We start from the raw sequence: 19778 nt of genomic DNA on the forward strand, positions 1-19778 counted from the left end.
GACCGACATGTCCCAGCTACACTAGTCCAACCTGCCCGCATTTGGTCCATACCCGTCCACATCTGTCTTATGCATGAAGAAGGTTTAAGAAACATTTAGACAGGTGCATGGATACGACAGGTTTAGAGGGATATATGGGCCAAATGCAGGCAGGTGGGACCTGTGTAAATGGGGCATGTTGGTCGGCGTGGGCAAGTTAAAGCAAAAAACCTGTTGCCATGCTGTATGACTTCATGACTCAATGACCGAGGTGAATCCAGACTATTGTCCAACCCAGATGGCGTACCTAGCCAAGTGCTAAAGTCATGTATGGATCAACTGACTGGAGTATTCAAAAACATCTTCAACTCGAACTTCAAGTAACCCTTGCATCCTTTCTCTTCATCCCTTCCTCACCCAAGTTGAGTCTCGTTGTCTGTAATCGTTTCCACCTAGCCCACATCTAACACTGGCCAGTTTCCTTTATCATCGTTACTTTTTTTGCATAGCTTTCGTTCATTTGTTCTATATCTCTCTCTATCACCGTCTATATCTCTCGTTCCCCTGACTCTCCGTCTGACGAAGGGTCTCGACCCGAAACGTCACCCATTCCTTTTCTCCAGAGATGCTGCCTGTCCCGCTGTGATACTCCAGATTTTTGCTCCTGTCTTCAGTTTAAACCAGCATCTGCAGTTCCTTCCTACACATCTTCAACCTTTCTCTTATGTGGTCCAAGGTTTCCACCTGCTTCAAAAGGGCACCTATTGTACCAAGAAGAGACTGGTGACCTGCCAAAATGAATACCATTCAGTACATCTCTTGCATCCACCGTAATAAAGTGCTTCCAGAGGTTAGCTATGGTGTAAAATCATCTCCTGTCTCAGAAATGACCTAGATCTGCTTTAATTAGTAGTCGTAGAAAGTCTTCATCATAGTCGAAGGGAGGTCGAAGGGTGGTGCAAGGAGATCGAAGGAGGTTGTCTTCACTCTCCACTATTCAGTGACCAATTTTCCCAGATCTTATAGAAACAAATTCTTAAAGGATTGGACAGGCTAGATGCAGCATATAATCATGAAGCAGGCACAACTTGGGTCTCCACTTTCTTAGAAGTTTAAAAGGATTTGGCATGTCATTGAACAATCCAATAAACTTCTCCAGATGCACTGGAGAAAGTATCCTGACTGGTTGCCTCATGTGTAGGAAGGAACTGCAGATGATGGTTTACTCCAGAGATGGACACAAAAAGCTGGAGTAACTCAGCGGGGCAGGCAGCGTCTCAGGATTCAAGGAATAGGTGACGTTTCGGGTGAGGGAAACGAGAGATATAGGAGGTACATAGAACAAATGAACGAAAGATAAGCAAAAAGCGACAATGATCAAGTAAAGGTGGTGCCCTCAATAGTCCATTGTTGGCTGTGCGGAAGGTGATTACCTCATGGCCTGGTGCAGCAATTCCAATGCATAGGAATGCAAGAGGCTGTGGAGGGTGGTGGGCTCAACCTTGGTCCATCATGGATCCTCCCCACCATCAAAAGCATCAACATGAGGCACTGACTCAGGAAGAAGCCACCCATAATCAATAATCCACACCAACCGGGCCATGCCCTCTTCTCACTGCTACCATCGAGCAAGGGGTACAGCAGCCTGTAGTCCCACACCATAAAGTACAGGAACAGGGCAGGATGGTAGTGCAGCGGTAGAGTTGCTGCCTTATGCCCCTGTCCGACTTAGGCAACCTGAACGGAAACCTCTGGAGACTTTGCGCCCCACCCAAGGTTTCCGTGCGGTTCCCGGAGGTTTTTGTTAGTCTCCCTACCTGCTTCCACTACCTGCAACCTCCAGAAACCACTTGCAACCTCCGGGAGCCGCACAAAAACCTTGGGTGGGGCGGAAAGTTTCCAGTGGTTTCCGTTCAGGTTTCCTAAGTGGGACAGGGGCATTACATTGCCAGAGATCCGGGTTAGATCCTGACTACGGGTCTGTCTGTACGGAGTTCGTACGTTCGGCCTGTGACCCTGTGATGTGTTTTCCCCGGATGCTCCGGTTTCCTCCAACGCTCCAAAGGCGTACAGGTGTGTAGGTTCATTAGTTTGGAAAAAATTGTAAGTTGTCCATGATGTGTGTAGGATAGTACAAGTGTGCGGGGTCACTGGTTGGTATGGGCCGAAGGGCCTGTTGCTGCACTGCATCTCTAAAGTAAAGCAACTAAACTGCTTAATTACAACCATCATATTCTTGATTCGACCTGTACAACTCTAATGCTACCTCAACAGTGAACTACGGACTACCATGGACTTATTTTTCTAATTATCTTTTGCATTGATGTCTTGTTTTTTGCGCAGTCTTATTTCAATTGTCTTGTAGAATTTATGTACAACTTATATCTAATTTCCGATTTTGTGTGTTTGAGTCTATGTGTGTTTAATGTTGCTGCAAGTAAAGGGGCTGTCCCACTTGGGCGACCTAATTGGCAAGTTTAGAAGAGTTTGATAAAATGACATGTTGAAGACTATGTAGACGACCTCTTTCGACCTCCTTCGACTATGTTGAAGACCAGCTTCGACTAACTACGACTAACTTCGGGAAAATTGGACACCGATTAGTGGAGAGTGAAAACGATCTTCTTCGACCTCCCTTCGACTATGATGAAGACTATCTATGACTACCTTCGCCTACCCTCGATTACCTATGACTAACATGCCAACCTACTACAACTAAACCTACAAGTAAAAAAAGTATCGAATTTTTCCATGGCGACCTTTTTTTACTCACAGGCATTTTTTAACATATTGAAAACAAACGCCGAGTCCTCGAGTACGCGGAGACCACTCTCGAGCATGAAGGAGAGTTACGAAGATCTCCTACGACCACGTGTCGACCATGCTGCGAGAATGAGTCGAGGGCAAACCGCCAGAACTTGCGGATTAGGTCACCCAAGTGGGACAGGACCTTAAGATTTTGCATTGCGCCTATACTTCACGTACAATAAACTTCACAACTTGACATGATGTGTCGGAAGGAACTGCAGATGCTGGTTTAAACCGAAAATAGTCACAAAAAGCTGGAGTAACTCAGCGGGGCAGGCAGCATCTCTGGAGAGAAGGAATGGGTGATGTTTCGGGTCTGGAGAATGGTCTCGACCCGAAACTTCACCCATTCCTTCTCTCCAGAGAAGCTGCCTGTCCCTGTGAGTTACTCCAGCATGATATCCATCAACTTAAAATGATATCCATCAACTTAAAATCCAAATAAAACAAAATCATATCCATATGACATATTATACACCAGTTACTCAATAATGCTTTAGGTACTTTAAAATAACCATAGTGATACATAGTCATTTATGATAGTCATAGACTCATACAGCACATAAATAGGCCCTTCGGCCCAACTTGCACATGCCAACAATAATGCCCCATCCATATTAGCCCCACCTGCCCGTGTTTGGCCCTTATCCCCCTAAACCTTAAATCTATGTGCAGGAAGGAACTGCAGACGCTGATTATTACTGAAGATAGGCACAAAATGCTGTAGAAACACAATGTCAGGGTCAGGCAGCATCTCTGGAGATAAAGAATAGGTGAGGTTTTGGGTAGGAACCCTTACTCAGACATGTAAATCCATATACCTGTGTAAAACCAACAGGAACACGTAACATTAACTATATAACTCTCTGAATTGTGTATTGTTGCTGTATATGTTGTTTTCGTTTCATGCTTGTTTAATTGTAAGGTGTCCTTGAGAGTCCTGAAAGGCACCCATAAATAAAATGTATTATTATTATTATTATTATTATTATTATTAACTACATAAGCTTGAGCGTGTATACATGTTTACAGCAATATATTTTTTTAATTGAGTCTTCCATTCCTAAAACTGCCTGCACACAAAGAGACTTTACACGAGCTGCTTTTTGAGTTTACGGCTGCATACGTAAACTCAAAGTGCAGAATGTGGGAAAGGAATTTCTGGGACCTGGTGGGTGCTTCAATGCAGCTAGAGGCCCTTCATATACATGATCAGTGGCAAATCTACATTCAGCATTATAGAAGAGTAGAGAAGCAGAAAATCTTGATTTGTGTGCCTATTGATACCCTTACCCCGCTAAATCGTCAGGAATGCTATGCGGTTAGACAGGCACTTCACATCTTCATGGATCAGAATAAAATCTGTGGCGGACTGTTCCAATCATTCGCAATTTGTGCTAATTATCCAACAACTCAATTCCAAAATCCTCCATTATCCTCTGAGAAAGAAAGGGATCCTTTCAATACTTTGTAGACTACCCCTGACCAATTATTCTGTGGCGGGGTGAATGCATCGTGCATAGTAGTCTTATCAAATTATGTTTGACATTCCTGATAGCTGTGGTTGTCAGGTATAAAAATAGAGAGAGATCACACATTTCTCACACCAGCCACGGCACCGAGATCAGGCAGTTTTCTACATCCCCCCCCACTCTAATCCTGAGAGACTGCGCTGAACTACATTCACAGCAGTCGGTGGAGGTTTACCGTCCTTAAGGCATTTAAGTGGCTGGAAGAAACTTCCAATTAGCAGCGGCTGGCCGTGTCAATCATCACTGGGCTGGAAACGCCAAAACCTCCCCTCATTCAGTCAGACTGTCTCAATTAGTCAACAACTCACTTTACATCGGAGGTGCAGGATAAGGCAAGTTGCGAACGTTCCTATTTCCGGATTTACCCCCCATTTGGAATGGAATATTTTGTTGTCACATGTGACAAGGCACGGTGAAATTCTTTACTTGCACACCCAAGGCATTTTCATTGCATCTGTCTGCAGTAGGAACAGTAGTTTGCCTGGTTCAACATTGACAAAAACACATAACTTTTATATCTTTTCTAATGTGGCAGACAAATTGGAAATGCCCCCTATCTGTATTTCAGTGAGTAATCTGGCCTCAATAAGCTTAGGGACATGGGAGGAGACCAGGAGCCCTCGAGCTTATTTCTATTGTCATGTAGATCCTGACTGATCTGCATTTCAACTTCACCCATGCTCCTTTGCTTCACCAGCTCTCATACCATTGTTGGACAAAAATCTTTCACGTTGTTTTGTCATTCTATTCTGAACAAGTCACATCAGCGTGGTGGCCCACCGGTTGAGTTGCGGCAGAGCTGCTGCCTTGCAGCGCCAGAGACCCGGGTTCGACCCTGACTGCGGGTGCTATCTGTACAGAGTTTGCACGTTCTCCCCCGTGACCACGTGGGTTTTCGCCGGGCGCTCTGGTTTCCTCCCGCATTGCAAAGATGTCCAGGTTTGTAGGTTAATTGGCTTCGGTAAAAATTGTAAGTTGTCCATGATGTGTGTAATATAGTATAAGTGTGCGGGGTCGCTGGTCGGTGTGGACTCGGTGGGCCAAAGGACCTGTTGCTGCACTGCATCTCTAAAGTAAAGTAACTAAACTGCTTAACTACGACCTTCAGGTTCTTGACTCGACCTGTACAACTCTAATGCTACCTCAGCAGCGAACTACAGACTACCTTGTGCAAAACCATGGAGTTGTAAAAATTGTAAATTGTCCCTAGAGCGCAGGATAGTGGGAGCGCTGGTAGGCATGGAGTCGATGGGCTGAAGGGCCTGTTTCTGCGCTGCATCTCCAAACTAAACACACTTAGGTGAGATGTCCTCTGGAACTACTGCAGTCCACGTGTTGAGGCTACCATTACAGTGCAGTTGGATGGGGAGATCCATGTTTTTAGCCATGTGGTAACAAACGAACTGTGATGTATTTCCAGGTTCGGAAGTTATATGATTTGGAGGGAATCACATACTCTACTGACCTCGTTTCTCGAGGAGACCGAGGGTGAAGATTTGGGAGGTGCTGCCAATGAGATCTTGGTGAGTTGCCGTCATACTCACAAATATAAAACAGGGGATAAAAAGCTTAGTTTAGAGATACAGCATGGAAACAGTCACTTCTGCCCACGGAGTCCACACTGACCATCGATCACCTATTCATACCAGTTTTATGTTATCCCACTTTCCCATCCACTCCCAACACATTAAGGGCAATTTACAGAGGCCAATGAACCTACAGACCTGCACATCTTTGGGATATGGGAGAAAACCAGATTGCTCAGAGGAAAGCTGTTCAGTCACAGGGAGAACGTGATAACTCCACACAATAAGCACCTGAGGTCAGAATCAAACCCGGATCTCTGGCTCTGTGAGGCAGCAGCTCTACCCCTGTGCCACCCACCCTGACATTAATTGCAACTGTAACTTTCTGCGGAATAATAGAACATTTAATTCTCCATTTGATGGGATCATGGGCGATCTTTGACTTAATTCCATGTCCCCTAATACTTTTGCTTATTAAATATCTATCATCCTCATAGTTAAAATTAATATTGACCCGATATCAGTTGTCAATCACAAAAGAAAGTTCCAAACCAGTGCAAACTTTTAGAGGTAAAAATCGTTACCAATTTGGTTGCTCTAAGGAGCCACAAGGAACTGCAGATGTTGGAACTGTGAGCAAAATGCTCACAAAAGTCCTGGAGGAACTCAGTGGGTCAGCAATCGTCCAGGAAGGTAATGGACATGCTCCTTCTCAGGTCAGGCCTCAAGATCTTTGCTCCCCAGCCCTTGGAAATAGTCATGGTCATAGAGTGATACAGTGTGGAAACAGTCCCTTCGGCCCAACTCGTCCAAACCAACCAACGTGTCCCAGCTACACGAGCCTCACCTGCCTGCATTTGGCCCATATCCCACGAAACCTGTCCTGTCCATTTACCTGTCCAAATGTTTCTTAAACATTGCCATAGTACCCACCTCAACAACCACCTACGGCAGCTTGTTCCATATACCCACCACCCTTCAGTAGACCGAATATTCCACTTTAACATCATGCCAGGAACACCTCGCATGATACCGCTGGCGCATAGGTGAAGGATGCTAAGTGCTACGCTGAACAATTGCACTTTTAAATGCTCACTTTATGCGACATTCAGCAGAGATACGGCGGCATAATCCACCAGGGTAGAAGTTATCATTATTTTACTGCTTGTGGAATTGCATTAGCATATCTCTGAAAATGTTAGGTATCGAGGGAAGGCCGCAAAGGGATCACCTCAGCTGGGTCTGCGCTGGATTAGGAAACCAGCACTTCACGGAGCTTTCCGCAGGGGGACATGTTGGGAAATGGAGCCGCATATTTAATAATGTTAATATCTCTGCCCTTCTCCATTGCAGAAATATTGAAAAAGCCCTGTCCCACTGTATGAGTTCATTCAAGAGCTCTCCCGAGTTAAAAAAAAAAAATCAAACTCGTGGTAAGCACGTAGAATGAACGTAGCGGGTATGTCAGAGCTCAGGGACGTCTCTTAGCGGCTCGTAACGCTAACGGCAGATACTCGGGAAACGCGGTAAGCTCGGGAAGACTCGTGGAGATTTTTCAACATGCGCGTTGTGCAAGATGAAACATTCTGGCTTTCCAGACACATCCGAGTCAACGCGGTAAAAAATATCTTGGCCCCTTCACAAAAAAAAACCTAAAGCATTTACACTCCACGGATTTAAAATAAACGTGGGATTGCGTCTGGAATTTGCCTGCAAGAGGTGAACGGACGGACTCTCTTTCCAGCGTACAATCAAATGCCTGATCACTGACTGCAGTACCAAGAGGAGAAACCCCTCTCGGTCAGGGGGATTTCTGAGCGTTACAATGTTTGACGTTTGCACATGCTTGACTGGTTTTCTAAAATTATTCCATTTACTCAGCCGTGTCTGTTCCCTGCCTTCTCTATTCAATAAATGCCACCCAGACGTGGAGTATTGACTCAACAGAAGGAAACAGCAGAATAAACCTGAGTATAGGCTAATGAACTGGTAATAGTAGTTTATTTAATCTCTCTGTCCCTCTCCCTCTCTCTGTCCCTCGCTCCCTCTCCCCCTCCCTATGTATATATCCTGTGTAGAAAAGAACTGCAGATGCTGGTTTAAATCATAGGTAGACACAAAATGCTGGAGTAACTCTGCGGAACAGGCAGCATCTTTGGAGAGAAGGAATGGGTGACGTTTCGGGTCGAGACCCTTCCTTTCAGCGCTACAATTCTTGGACCACTTTACTCACCATTGCCCTGTGGTGTGCTGTATCAAAGTTTCGTTCAGATTGATGTTATATTTTACAAGTTATCTGAAGAAGGGTCTCGACCAGAAACGTCGCCCATTCCTTCTCTCCAGAGATGCTTCCTGTCCCGCTGAGTTACTCCAGCATTTTGTGTCCGTATACATATCCTGTTGTTTTACTGTAAACACTTGATCAGCAATGGGATTACCGTTCCAAATATTGAGATTACAAGATCAAGAAACAATTAATTTCTCAATCGTTTCATTTTTTCACACATTCACACTAATTCAGGTACAAATATAATTGGCTCCTGGTAGCTGCAGCCTCTTGTAAACTGGATTTGTTCCATTCTGTAACCATCTCCGCAGCCTTCTTGCCTTCCATCTCCTGAACACTCTTCCCAAACCATTCCCAAACTGGTCCTTGATAATATTCCCTGAACCTTCAGCTTCAGTTTAGTTCATTGTCACGTGTACCGAGGTGCAGTGAAAAGCTTTTGTTGCGTCCAACCAGCGGAAACACATCACCGAACTAATCCCGCCCTCCTCACATCATCCCAAGATTCCTGCCAGTTCAGCCCCATTTCACCAGCATGGTTTGTGAAATCGGAGCACCTGGGAAAAAATTACAGTCACAGGGGGAACATACAAACTCCGCACAGACAGCACCCATAGTTAGGATTGAACCTGAGTCTCCGGCGCTGTGGGGCAGCAACTTACCATTGTTCCACCGTGCTGCCCGCTCGACTCTCGAGTTTAGAAGAGTGTAGCAACCCGAGGTGCTGCAGGCTGTCAAAGGCTCGCAGGGTAGTCGTGAAAGGCAGTGAGTGGAGTGAGTGATCGAGAGCAATGCTGAATGCAGCAGCTAGGAAGCTTGACTACAGGATTAATGCAGGGTCTGAAGAAGCGTCTCGACCAGAAACGTCTCCCATTGCTTCTCTCCAGAGATGCTGCCTGTCCCCCTGAGTTACTCCAGCATTTTGTGTCCATTCTCGGATTCATGCAGGGGTTGTTCATGAGCATCAAGGCAGATCAACATGAACCCACGACCTGTTTGCATCAAGCAATTTGGGTTCAGCAGTCAACAAACAATTTGCACTGTACCAAAAAAACAGAGACAACTTTGTCCTGCAGACGAATTGTATGTGCTCGAAAATTGAGATTTTTGCTTCCCAACCTACAATTATAAATTTGCGATCTCCAGTTATTATTAATCAACGCTCAATTCAACAATGTCCCACCCCTATTCTCCACACAATGCACAGTGAAACACACTCATCCCCAGCTCCATGAGCGGCCAACTATTTAATACATTTGTGACAATGAGAAAATGGGCTGGGAATATAACTTGGCGCGGGTAATAATTTACCAAAAGATAATAAATTACAAACATCTACTAGCTGCTTATTAAATATTAATTCATCTTTGCAATTCTGTGACGGGAGCTAATAATGTGCGCGTTACCTCCTGATGACGTGCAGATCTTTCGTATTACAGAGTGAGATGTTTAAAAATAAATCAATAATATTGACTAAACATTTGGAGGAAATAAAATTAACTCCTGAAGATGATGATGCATGAGGTTTGAATTTTCCAACTTTAAGTAACACCCCTCCCCCACCACACTCTGGTGCCCACCTATTTCTTCCAGTATCCTGACCCTCTTTCATCGCCTGCCCCTTCACTTCTACAATTCTCCCTTTGTCTTTACATTTCACTCCTCATCTCTTGTTCCTCTAGCCTTTGTCTACCTATCTACCTAATCAAACCCCTCTCCCCTGCATCCCTATAATCCCCAGACCAGGCTTTGGCCTGCTCCCACCTCTTTTCCAGTTTTATCCACTGCCCCCCCAACCTACTGCAATCAGTCTGAAGAAGAATCCTGACCTAAAATGTCCAAAGATGGTGCCTGACCCGCTGAGTTACTCCAGCATTTTGTGTTTCGCTCAAAATTCCAGTCTCTGAAGATCCCAGTGTCTCTGAATTCATTTACTCTTCCATTTATAAATATCTTTATGCTATTGCTTCTTTCTGTACTGTACACTGGTTTTAACATGAGAGAGTAGCTGATGCGCCGATATTTTATAGCATTGCCTCAAATGGACATCCATCTTTTGAGTACAATTACTGGGTTAAAAATATAGTTTCACTTGAATAGCACAGCTTCAGTTCAGTTTAGTTTATTGTCACGTGTACCGAGGTACAGTGAAAAGCTTTTGTTGTGTGCTAGACAGTCAGCAGAAAGACAATACATGATTTAATCGAGCCATTTACAGTGTATAGATGCATTCAGATTCAGATTCAAATTTAATTGTCATTGTCAGTGTACAGTACAGAGACAACGAAATGCATTTAGCATCTCCCTGGAAGAGCGACATAGCATATGATTTGAATAAATATTTACATTAGCATATATACAGACATAGTGTTTTTCCTGTGGAAGGAGTGTCCGGGGGGGGGGGGGGGTGATTGGCAGTCACCGAGGTACGTTGTTGAGTAGAGTGACAGCCGCCGGGAAGAAGCTGTTCCTGGACCTGCTGGTCCGGCAACGGAGAGACCTTTGGCACCTCCCGGATGGTAGGAGGGTAAACAGTCCATGGTTGGGGTGAGAGCAGTCCTTGGCGATGCTGAGTGCCCTCCGCAGACAATGCTTGCTTTGGACAGACTCAATGGAGGGGAGCGAGGAACCGGTGATGCGTTGGGCAATTTTCACCACCCTCTGCAAAGCCTTCCGGTCGGAGACAGAGCAGGTGCCATACCATACTGTGATGCAGTTGGTAAGGATGCTCTCGATGGTGCAGCAGTAGAAGTTCACCAGGATCGGAGGAGACAGATGGACTTTCTTCAGTCTCCTCAGGAAGAAGAGACGCTGGTGAGCCTTCTTGATAAGGGAATAACGTTTGCATGATAAGGAAATAACGTTTAGTGCAAGGTAAGTCCGATCAAGGATAGTGTGAGGGTCACCAATAAGGTAGATAGTAGATCAGCACTGCTCTCTAGTTGTGGTAGGATGGTTCAGTTGCCTGATAACAGCTGGGAAGAAATTGTCCCGAATCTGGAGATGTGAGTTTTCACACTTCTATATCTTTTGCCTGATGGTAGAGGGGAGAAGAGGGAGTGGCCAGGGTGCAACTCATCCTTGATTATGTTGCTGGCCTTGCCGAGGCAGCGTAAGGTATATATTGAGTCAATGGAAGGGAGGTTTGTTTGTGCGATGGTCTGGGCTGCATCCACTGTACAGTTTTCTTTAAACAGAACATATTTTGTTGAAAAGATCTGTTGAAACGTTTTTAATTAGTACGGTGTCGGGGTTATGGGGAGAGGTCAGGAGAATGGGGTTGAGAAGGAGAGATAGATCAGCCATGATTGAATGGAGGAGTAGATTACATGGGCCGAACGGCCTGAATCTGCTTCTATCACTTATGGACATGAAAATTGTTCTCTATAGATAGGAGTACTTGTTTAAGAAACAATAATTAGTTTACTTATTGATGTGACCTATAGTTTATTGTCACCCAAATGGAAAATAATAATAACTGCAGTAATAAAGTTTGTGACTGCTCCACATATTTTTGGCTGCTCTACAAGGTTGAACTTAACGATTTTAAACATCCTGAAATTCTGTACAACGCTACAGAAATTGAAGATTTTTTATGTTTGAAAAAAATCAGCAAATCCGGGTAAAACAGTGCAAAGTTAACATTTCATGTCAATAACCTTTTGGAAAGGCTAATCCCCTGAAAAGTTAATACTGTTTCCTTCCCAAACGGATACTGCCATCCTAATAGATATTTTTGGTATTTTCTGCTTTTATTTCTGATTTCCAATATCTGTGGTGTGGTGCTTTTGCGGTCCTTGCTGATCCAATTTTAGTTTAGTTTAGTTTAGAGATACAGTGCCGAAACTGGCCCATCAGCCCACAGAGCCCATGCCAACCAGCCATCCCCACATATTAACACTAGCCTGCACACCCTAGGAACAATTTTGACATTTTTAAACAAAACCAATTAACCTATGAAACTGTACATGCTTGTCCTGTGAGAAGAAACCAAAGATTTTAGAGAAAACCCACGCAGGTCATGGGGAGAACGTACAAACTCCGTACAGACAAGCGCCCACAGTCAGGATCGAACCCGGGTCTCGGGCGCTATAAGGCAGTAACTCTACCGTTGCGCCACCAGGTGCCTCCCTGTTGTTGTTTTGTACTTTCCCAGAACTGAATCTTAAGTATTTTAATCCAAAGAGAACAGAAAAATAAGGATTTTCTTCTGGAACTTAACATTATTAATTGCATTAACGGCGAACTAGACTGTAAATCTATCAGGCTGACGAACAAACGAATTAATGCCATAAAGAATGATTTGTGAACACAGATTAATAGCATCTCATATCACAGCGTCTATATACCAACGTGGCACAAATAGAATCCTTAAATCTTCACCCCTGAAAGATGCGAGTCATTTGACTGAGAAACATACATTTTTCATGAGAGAAGTTAGTGTATTTTTGACCTTTGCAACATTACTGCAAATTACATTGCTGCAGGGTGCAAGGTAATTGAATGATCCAAGGAAATATATTGCCCTATTCATTTCTTATTAAGGTTAAACCATTAAATATTACCAAGAATTATTTATTCGTAAACTTAAAAAGACAAATGGGATGAACAAAAGGCTTGCATGTCTGCATCTTGCAGGCTGTGAAATTAGAGGCTGCCCATGCATAGACTTTGGTACTGCTGGGATATCTTTCGCTTGGTTCAGTTTAGAGATACAGCGCGGCAACAGACCCTTCAGCCCACCGAGTCCGTGCCGACCAGTGATCCCCACACACTGTCCCACACACACACGCACACGTGCACACGCACACACGGGACAATTTACATTTATACCAAGCCAAATAACCTACAAACCTGTACGTCTTTGCAGTGTGGTAGGAAAACAAAGATCTTGGACTAAACCCACGCAGGTCACAGGGATAACGTATAAACTACGTACAGACAGCACCTGTAATCGGGATCGAACCCGGGTCTCTGTTGCTATAAGGGAGCAACTCTACCGCTGCACTAAATCAGGAATTTTATATCATAAATGAGTGTGATCTGCCATTGAGTCAAGCAAAATGGATCTTTAACAAATGAAAATTTTAGACTCATCGTGTTTAACTTTAATGAAAGAATATAACGAGATGACGAGATGAGAAAAACATTTTTCACACAGAGTGGTGAATCTCTGGAATTTACTGCCACAGAGGGTAGTTGAGGCCAGTTCATTGGCTATATTTAAGAGGGAGTTAGATGTGGCCCTTGTGGCTAAAGGGATCAGGGGGTATGGAGAGAAGGCAGGTACGGGATACTGAGTTGGATGATCAGCCATGATCAGATTGAATGGCGGTGCAGGCTCGAAGGGCCGAATGGCCTACTCCTGCACTTATTTTCTATGTATCTATAATCAGACAAGGCTCTAATAATTTGAGCATCTTTTACTTAATATAAAAGTGCCAGTACTCGGCATCAACTCCCAAACAACAGAAGATCACGTGATTACATTAACCATTCTTGCAGAGGGTGGCGTATCTCGGGAGTCTACGACCCTGGAGGGTTATGGAGGCTGTATTGTTGAAGGCATTTAACAAGGCACTCCGTGGATTGTCACCTTGTCATGGTGGAGAAGCTTGTGTGGACCTGAGATCCTATGAGCGATGTCGTCCGGAGCTATGCTCCTGGTAGGGCCACCCATGGTGGTAAGGTCGAGGGGGAGGACTCTGACAAAGAACAATCCAACCAAGACCTCAACAGTGGAGCAGGCGGAGGATGATGGCTGACTTTAGTGGAGCGTCACACCAGCTGGGAAGGCGGATGAACGCTGCAGCAGAAAAGGGTCTCCGGTCGTCTTGGATTCCATGCCACTGGATCCTGACCCAGATCTGTCAAGGACCGTGTGGTGGCTGTCTGTGCACCAGTCTCCCCACGTTAAACAAAGTCACGCACCGGCGTTCTCCATGAGAGGGCAGTCATACTCGTCTCGAGTGACCGCCGATGATGATTTAACAAGGAGTTGGAACATTATAGATTAAATCAGGGAATCGAGCGTTGTGCACAATTGGCACAGAGACCTACAACGGATTAGCCATGATCATACTGGATGGTGGCATAAGGCTAAACTAACTAACATTTCACCTAGGCGCAGTATGAATATTGATTTCTCGTACTTCAAATAGCCCTTGCATCCCCTCTCTCCCCGTCCCTCCCCCACCCTAGTTGGCGATTCAAGATTCAAGAGAGTTTGTCATGTGTCCCAGAAAGGACAATGAAATTCTTGCTTTGCTTCAGCGCAACAGAATGTTGTAGGCATGACTACAGAACAGATCAGTGTGTCCATATTATATAATCCATTATATAACTATATACACACTTGGATAAATAAACAGATAAAGTGCAAATAAACAGATCTATTAATGTTCAGAGTGGGATGTAAGCAGAAGCCTCCACATGGCGCATCCCAGGCAATGCTGACGTCAGAATCTGTACCACAGTAACTGACTGAAGCAGCCAATTCTGCAACCACCGAGCGTCAACCGTCACTGACCGACCGGAAAGACGTGATATGGAAGATGGCCGGACACGAGGAAGAAGAATGTTCAGAGTTTTGTTTGAGTTGAGTTAAATAGTCTGATGGCTGTGGGGAAGTAGGTATTCCTGAACCTGGATGTTGCAGCCTTCAGGCTCCTGTGCCTTCTACCTGAAGGCAGCAGGGAAATTAGTATGTGGTCAGGATGATGTGGCCAGGATGGTGGTACTAGTTTCACTGTCTGTAGAACTCATTATCACTTTCCTCACAGCCAACATGGATCATCTTTCCTGAATCATTGTTGCTTTTTGCATATCTTTCTTTCATTTGTTCTATGTACCGTATATATATATATATCTCGTTTCTCTTTCTCCTTACACTCGGTCTGAAGAAGGGTCTCGACCTGACAAAATATGTACTAAAAATTTCTGGATCATCCACTTCCCTGTTACAATTACCTCCATTTAAACAACAGCAGCAACGTAAAAGACTGAATAATATCGGTCATTAATGTAATTAGTGGAGTGTCATGCAAGTGTGTACCAAGAACTGAATAGTTTATAGATTCAAAAACCTGGAGTAACTCAGCGGGACAGACAGCATCTCCGGAGAAAAGGAATAGGCGACCCGAAACATCACCCATTCCTTCTCTCCAGAGATGTTGTCTGTCCCACTGAGTTAGAGACAAAAACTGGTGTATCGTCTGAATAGTTTATGCTTGTTCAATGCTGATAAAACATAAAAAACAACTGGGGAGTGATTTACCACCGACTGGAGCAAAACAATTCCCTTACAAATGAAAATCTGTTCTCGCATGCATTTAAACTTAATGACAGAATATAATCAATGTTCTAATAATTTCAGCATCTTTTACTTTTATTGCTGTTTCACCATAGTCACAAGAACTATCAGAATGCTTGATGTTCAAGGTTTAATTGTTTAATATATTAAATATTTTACATCGACTGAAGCAATACAAGTCCCTTACAAATTAAAATGTATGTTCCCACAGTTTTTAGACAGAATGGCAGAACGTAATCAATGTTCTAATAATTTCAGCATAATTTACTCTTTATTACTGTTACGGCTTACTCACAACTATCAGAATGCTTGATGTTCCAGCTTTAATAGTTCACACCTACAGTTTACTGATGGAAAACAAATCCTCTGATTTTAAAAGATTCTGAGTTTTAAATAACAAAAATAGGTCATTCAGACTCAATGGCATAACGTCTCAATGATTAAAGGCAAGCTTAAGATTTAGGGTGGCACAGTGGTGCTATCTTGCAGTGCCAGAGACCCAGGTTCAATCCTGCCTACGGTTGTACTGTCTGTATGGAGTTTACGTTCTCCCTGTGACCGCATGCTCTTTCACCGGATGCTCCAGTATCCTCACACACTCCAAAAAAGTGCAGGCTTGTAGGTTCATTGGCTCTGATGAAATTGTAAAATTGTCCCAATGTGTGTAGGATTAGTGTTAGCGTACGGGGTGATTGCTGATCGGTGCGGATCCCGGTGGGCCGAAGATCCTGTTTCCGCACTGTATCTCTGAAGTAAACTAAACAATTTCAATCTGTTTTTAAGTGCGTTTGTTTTGTGGGGCTCTGACACATTTACTTAGAAGCTAATTTTTATTAGATCGTCTAATTTTATATATCAAATGAGATAATCCTGCAAGCCTGCGCTCCATGAAAAAACAGACTCACAGACTGAAAGTCGGTCAATTGAAATCACAGTACTTTAGTCACATCTTTAAACTGCACTCCTTTCGAAAGAGTGTCCATGGGGTATCAAAAAAATCATTACTTACTCTTTTTATAACCATACTACTGCTGTGTGTAATAATATACTGCCAATTATCACTGCCATAATCAATTCAAAGATTGGGATAAGAATGTGTAATGGTTTTGTTCCTGAACTAGTTAACCAAACCCTGAGCTATTAAGCTGCAGAAAGATGATAGATTGAATATGGAAAAAAAAAAGTGACACTGAGATATTCTCAGTGACAGAGACCACAAACACAGAATGGTGAACAGGATAGCACAGAAAAAGGCCCTTTGGCCCGTAATGTCTATGCTGGACATGATGCCAAGCCAAATTAATCTTCTCAGCCAGCATCTGATCCATATCCCTCCATTCACTATATATCTGTGTTGCTAACCAAAAGCCTCTGATATGCCACTATCATATTTGCCTCCACCATCATCCCAGGCAGCATAGATCCTTTAAACCTTGTCACTCTCACCTTCGGAGTAGATCATACAAGTGATAGGAGTAGAATTAGGCCATTCAGCCCATCAAGCCTACTCCACCAGTCCATCATGGCTGATCTATCTCTCCCTCCTAACCCATTCTCCTGCCTTCCCCCCAAAATCTGACACCCGACAGAAACCTGTGCCCTCCAGTTTTTTTTTAATTTTCAAGAATTAATAGTAATTAATGCGTTTTAATAACACACATTATTTATTATTTTCTTATCAGAAATTACCTAGTTTGTAATTATGTTTTCATCCGATCCGTAGAGTCCTAGTCATACATCACGGAAACAGGCCCTTCAGCCCACTTTTCCCATGCTAATCAAGATGCCCCATCTATATTAGTCCCACGTTCTACGTTTGACCCAAAGATAGGCACAAAATAGGCACAAAACGTCACCCATTCCTTCTCTCCAGAGATGCTGCCTGTCCCGCTGAGTTACTCCAGCATTTTGTGTCTATCTTTGATTTAAACCAGCATCTGCAGTTCTTTCCCACACACCACGTTTGACTCGTATCCCTCTGAACCATTTCTATCCGTCCACCTGTCCAAATGTGCTTTTTTCCCCCCAATTGTTTATTTTGGTGAATTGATGAAGGGTTTGAGTGTAGACGTGTGAGCGATCAGATGTCTGTGTGCGAAAACAACATCATCCCAAGGCTGCTGCAGATTGCACTTCATACGAGCTGAACTGAAGAAAGATCTAAAATTACAGCCACTTGACTCTCAGAAGATGCTGTGCCAAATGCACTTGTGAACAAAGAGCATCAGAAGCACATAGGAGAGAGGTGCCAGCAGCCTCTGGCAAGCTCGGGCGCTGTGCCATTCTGCTTTATAGTCACTTCCTGGCCCCTCTCACTCATCAATGCCTGAACAACACCATGCAAACAGTACGCACAGAAGCCAAGCTCTGACACGGTGTGTCCCTGGAGGCAGCCTGAGGGAACGCATTCTTTTTATATCACCCGCTAATTTCATGCTGCACTGAACGGCACTGAACTGAAAGAGGTATATTCAGAGTTTAGAGATGCAGCACAGAAAGAAGCGGGCCCTTTCCCACAGAGCCCCTGCTAACCATTGATCTGTAAGATGGGGTGTTACAGGACTCCCATCGGAGAGAAGAGGTAGCAATGTTACAAAATTTTGAGATTTAAAAAATCAAGTCTGCAATTTATCCCATCAGATAAAGCATAACAATAAGTTTAATTTGACACCTAATTCACTTTCATATCTCAAGTAATAAAAACGTTATGGCCATTTTCATACTCGGAAATTAGCATCTTGTTCCCTATTGATTTTCTATGGGCATAACAAAAAAGCTGTGATCGTGGACAGTCAAAAGCCCATAACCTTCTTAAAAATTAAGAGAACTGAATGAAATTTTCAGTTATCATAGATTGAAGCATTCTGAAACAAATATAAAATAATCTTACTTGGATGACCTGAAATTAAAGCATATAATTAGTTAGTTACCCAATTGTAGCTAATTTCAAACTTCAATTACTAGTCTAAACATCTATCCATTTCTTAATAAATGATTAACATTTTTAAATAGCCTAAGTGTCCAAATAATATTCACAAATAATTCACAATAAAACATGATTTTTAAATCTCATTTACATCAATTTATAGGCCAAATGGAAGGAATTTAGTGTTCATTTGCTGTAAATTAAAGTATTAATTTAATAATACCTTTTGCGACGGGGTCTTTCAGCGATTTTCCGTTAATGATTTACTAGGCTGAACATTTTCGATTGGAACAGCCTAGTAAAAATCGCGTTTTAAACCCGCCCCCTCTAAACAGCGCCAAAATCACACACAAGGGGTGGGGCAGATGCTCAGCCACGATTCAGGTATGTTTTGTAACATACCTAGAAGAGGAGGACTTTGTTTTATTGTCTATTGTCGCACTATTGTCTTTTGTTTTTCCACAAACAGTAGCTCTACTCAATAACCACAAGTCTGTAGCCTCTTTTTTCTCTGGTATTTTATTTCATTCACATGTTGAAACTATAATGTTTTATTCTTAATGTTTAATGTTTTATGTGTCATTCTTAATTGTTTACTGTATGTTGTGTTGTTACTTGCGGGCAGAGCACCTACGCAAATTCCTTGTGTACATACCTGGCCAATAAACTTTTTCACTCATTCATAAACTTATTCATTCCTTCATTCATTCAACTTCTTAAAAGTAGTCGTACCTTGAGGACCTCTTTGTCATGGAGCAGCATCTTGAGTCTCACAAGATGCTGTGCCAAATGCACTTGTGAACAAACTGTGAAGACCTATGAACACATTTTGTCGTCACCAACCATCGATCCCAACCCGTTCACAATAGTGTCTTTGCTATCCCGCTCTCACACCCATTCCAGCCACACTGACTGCAATTTTTCCAGAGGGCCAAATTACCTCTTGGGATGTGGTAGGAGACCAGAGTACCGGCAAGAAAACCCACGCAGTCACGGGGAGAAGGTGCAAACTCCACACACAGACAGATCACACACTCCATACACATAGATCAGCCATGATCGTATTGAATGGCGGTGCTGGTTGGAAGGGCCAAATGGCCTGCTCCCACACCTATTGTGTTATGGTTTCTATGTTTCACCCGAGGACACGATCGAACCTGGATCTCTGGCTCACTGAGATAGCTGCTCTACCAGCCATGTCACTGCGTTACCCATAGAGTTGCTGCCTTGCAGCGGTTGCAGCGCCGGAGACCCGGGTTCGATCCCAACTACAGGTGCTGTCTGACATCTCTCCCTGACCTGCGTGGGTTTTCTCCAAGATCTTCGGTTTCCTCCCATACTCCAAAGACGTACAGGTTTGTAGGTTAATTGGCTTGGTGTAAGTGTAGAAATTGTCCCTAGTCTGTGT

The 19778-nt window shown here is 43.6% G+C and overlaps 1 protein-coding gene across 2 annotated transcripts in view; it reads right to left on the reverse strand.

Moving 5' to 3' along the window:
- Window positions 1–19778, reverse strand: part of LOC129695356 (ephrin type-A receptor 5-like) — a 290075-nt gene that overhangs the window by 204143 nt on the left and 66154 nt on the right. The window lies entirely within an intron of this gene.

Source organism: Leucoraja erinacea, chromosome 3 (assembly GCF_028641065.1).
Source record: "Leucoraja erinacea ecotype New England chromosome 3, Leri_hhj_1, whole genome shotgun sequence".
NCBI classification, from domain to species: Eukaryota; Metazoa; Chordata; class Chondrichthyes; order Rajiformes; family Rajidae; genus Leucoraja; species Leucoraja erinaceus.